At 50.4% G+C, this 4,240-nt stretch overlaps 1 non-coding gene across 1 annotated transcript; it reads left to right on the plus strand.

Moving 5' to 3' along the window:
• Window positions 1-255: 255 nt before the first annotated feature.
• TRNAR-ACG (transfer RNA arginine (anticodon ACG)) lies at window positions 256-328 on the plus strand. The gene has a single exon. It is a non-coding gene; the product is annotated as a tRNA-Arg (tRNA).
• The last annotated feature ends 3,912 nt before the right edge of the window (window positions 329-4,240 follow it).

Here is a 4,240-nt window from a genome sequence, read left to right on the forward strand (position 1 = left end):
CATTGTAGTAGAGTGAGCAGGGCTCTTAAGCTCCACAAACCTATAGGCTGGCTTCAGGGCTGTGATATTGTACTTAGCTCCTCGAACTGTGTGTTTTCTATTGTTAAAGAGGAATGTCTAGAGTACATCGCCACACTCTCACTGCCACACAAGCTTGTATTCCCTCTGCACGAGCCCGCCCTCGAGATGAAACTGATGAGGCGACTCCTGTCTGTCCTATTTCAGACCCTTGTTGTGACGTCAGCCTTCAGCAGCGGGCCAGTGGCGCAATGGATAACGCGTCTGCCTACGGAGCAGAAGATTCCAGGTTCGACTCCTGGCTGGCTCGATTGTGGCGGTGCCTTTTTACATCCAGCAATATAATAATACAATCATGAATAAACATTACAAGAAAATACATCCCGTCGATAGACCATCGAGTTCAGCCCTGTGTGATAGTATCAGAAACGAATCTGTAAACTGCGTTACACAACAGCTAGGCAATTGAATTAAAATACATACCGGGAATTTAACGCCAATATTTTTATTTTAAAGTGAGCCATTCACAGTTTCTCTAGAGGTCTGGTTTTTAACTGCAAAACAGGTACCTCGATTTGCCGAAAGGCCCAATATGTTCATGGAAAAATAAATGATAGGGATTTTGTGAAAAAACACATTTCCTGGCGTGCTCTCGGAATAGGCTTGGACCGTCATGAGGGCTGTCACGGCCGCAGTTGCAAGTGACTTATTCCATTTAAATTGGGCAAAATAACTTGGCCTCTGAGATATTGGCGCATGGCCACCGCTCTAGAAATATAAATAACAAAGGTATTGTGTGGGAGGAACAGTCGTTCTTTGCAGTTGCGATGTCTCACGTTGGTGCAAACAGTCGCATTTCCCGCCACACCGCGCCTGCGCACTTGCACTGCAGCAGAAAAGAGCGAGTTAAGTCGCGAGTTTTGAATGGCTGTTTCCGATCAAACCGAAACGACTTTGATCCAATCAGAGCAGGGGAGACAATATGCCAAGTGACGTCACCACTCTTTGCCCCAGAGAGCAGCAGGATGTTAAAGTTGTTGTGACTGCCATTGCCCGTATATTCTGTGAGTTCCTTAAAATAAATGCTTGTGAAAGACACATATAGCGCACTATTCTAGTTGAACCACATCTAACAGCTCTTGGAGCCACCGGCAGTGTGGGGAGCGGAGGGGGGTACAGCGTGTACTTTATATTTGTTTTCTTGAAACATGACTCACTGGGAGCGGTGTCAACGCGCGCCTGACGCTGCTCCTTGATGCAATACACCGTGTGGGGTGTGCACCTCCTACATTCGGGGAGCTCCCCCTTTGCTCCTGTAGGTTCCCACTTTGGCTTTGAAGGACATGCTCACGCTCTAAACTGTTCACTCTCCACCCTCCCTGGAATGTGCAGCTCTATAACTCCGCCCCCACGCCTGTCCCCCAGGAAGGGCCTGCGGCGCAATGGATAACGCGTCTGACTACGGATCAGAAAGTTCCTGGTTCAACTCCTGGCTGGCTCGAACCAAGGCTTCTTTTAACATCTTTAGAAGAATAAAAAATTAGCTAGCATTCGCGCCAAGAATTTTCAATTCTATTAAGGACACGGAGGCGAGGATTATGCTTCTCTTTCATTTACTGCTAACAAACAGCAGCCAATAATTTGGTATCAAATTCCTCAACATAATAAACCCACACTGATACCAGTGTTGCATTTATCACAAAATGCTCTCAGAGGTCATCTTAGAGATGCCCTCTGAAAAAAGACTAAGTCCCTCGTGTCCAGCTGGCTTGTCTGCATCAGCCTGCCACACACAGGCATGTTTCTGACCCCCTGAGGTGGGACCACCTGTGCTCTCGTGGGTCAGGGACAAAGACAGCTTGAGGTTGAGGTGCTTTACACCTACCCCCAAGCATGTTGACTGGAAGGATTCTACCCAGTCAGGTCAGGGGTTGCTCCCTACTGAAAGGAAGGGGACGTACAAGTGGTGTAGTCACCCTAAAACCCTAAAAGGCAAGTAGCCCATTGGCTACCAGCAGCTAGTGCCTGAAATACCCCTAAAGTCTGTATTTTGGGGCATCCCTAAACCTTGATGGTCAAATTCCTGCAACCAACGAAGAAGACGCTGTGTAGCAAAGCTTGAAGACGACAACTGACTTTGCCCCAGCCCTACTGGCCTGTCTCCAGCTTGAAGAGCCTGCGAAGAAGATGCCGACACCTGTCCTCTGGCAAGGGATTTCCAAGAACTCCAGGAAGACTGCCACTCTTTAACAAAGACCAGATCTCCAGAGGACAGCGGCCCTGTCAAGAAAACTCCAACTTCAAGGACTCAAGATCCAAGCGGATCTGTAACCCCTGCCCACTCTGCACCAGACGCCCATGGCCCAAGTCTGAGTGGCTTACCTGTCCAATTAAGTCTCCCCAGCGATCGAGACCTTCATTCCATCAGTAGCTGATCTCTCCTGGACCCCACAAAGTCGCCTGCAGCATCAACACGAAGGGTTCCCCTGACAATGACCGTCTCCTGTAACGAAAATCTGAGACCAAAAGGCCCCTCTGCATCCTCAGGCCCCCGACCTTGGAAAGCCCAGCCGACGGTGCCCAGGCCTTGTCCTCCATCCCAACTTACCGGTCCAGCCGGTGGTCACCTCTATCCAGCCTCCTGTCCCGTGGCTGCAGCCTCTTTGTGCGACCGAGATCCTCCATTCGTTTGCAATGGGCGTCTGACGCTGATTGCACCCGGCCGCCCCTGTGCCGCTGGTGGTGTAGATTTGGTGCTGCCATATGACCTGACAGATAAACACCGTCGCCTCCAACTGCTTCAACACCCTCCGCATCCTCCGAAAGGCCTTCAAATGGATCCCCCACAAATCATGGAAGACTGTTACCCACGCACTCATAACCAGCAGACTGGACTACAGAAACACAGTCCATGCCGGGATAAACAAGTCTCCGCTCCGCAAACTCCACACCATCGAGAACACCGCAGCTAGACTCGTCCTCGGCATCCCCCAACACGAACACATCATCCGGCACCGGCGTAACCTCCACTGGCTCCCCGTTAAAAAAAGAGTAACCTTCAAGATACTCACCCACACCTACAAATGCCTCCACAACACCGGACCCCAATACTTCAATGACAGAATCTCCTTCCACATACCCAAGAGGAACCTCCGATCTGCCGACCTCGCTCTCGCCAAACCCTCGCGCATCTGCAGAGCAAGAACGGGCGATAGAACCTTCTCCTACATAGCGGCCAAGACCTGGAACAGGTTGCTGATTAACATCAGACGCGTCCCCACCCTGCACATCTTCAGAAGACCCTGAAGACCAGGCTCTTTGATTGACCGGAGCTACCCTCCACACCCCAGCACCAGGCGCTCAACGCCCATTGGACTCACAGGGCTTCTGCCCCCCCCTCTCTCCCCCGTCGTTTGTGGCAGCCCGGGATGAGACCGCTTCCCGGGCACACACACAGCCGCAGCCGAGTACTTCACAGGTCTTTAACAGACCTTTTGCTTGTTAATGAGGCTTTGATGGTTTTCACCCCTGCTTAGAGCCCCTGCAGCTCCACTCTGCCTTTTGCTTGAAGAAACAGCCCCCCCCCCCAATTTTTTTCTTAGCCCCCCCCCGAAATTTGACTCTAGTTGCGCCTCTGTCCAGCACCATGAGACCCTCACGGGTGAGTAGCGCGCTTATAATTTCCCTGTTTGATTGAAGCCAATAGTCGTGGTAGTTGTAAGTTGTAGGTGTAATGTTAGTTGTTCTATATCTAAATGCAATGACAGAAGCAGCAAGATACCAGTCCGGCAGCACACTCTGCTAAGCACGGAGCCATGGGTTTGTGTATAGCATATAGTAGTTTGTTCGTAGTTCTAAAGTAGTACTGCAAAATGTTACATATTGTTATATATAACGGCAAGAATTGCAAGATGTCAGGCTCCAGCGGCATTTCTGCAGTTTCCCACGAGGGCAGCAGTCACCTCTACATTGTAGTAGAGTGAGCAGGGCTCTTAAGCTCCACAAACCTATAGGCTGGCTTCAGGGCAGTGATATTGTACTTAGCTCCTCGAACTGTGTGTTTTCTATTGTTAAAGAGGAATGTCTAGAGTACATCGCCACACTCTCACTGCCACACAAGCTTGTATTCCCTCTGCACGAGCCCGCCCTCGAGATGAAACTGATGAGGCGACTCCTGTCTGTCCTATTTTAGACCCTTGTTGTGACGTCAGCCTTCAGCAGC

The sequence above is a fragment of the Triturus cristatus genome, chromosome 8, assembly GCF_964204655.1.
Source record: "Triturus cristatus chromosome 8, aTriCri1.1, whole genome shotgun sequence".
NCBI classification, from domain to species: Eukaryota; Metazoa; Chordata; class Amphibia; order Caudata; family Salamandridae; genus Triturus; species Triturus cristatus.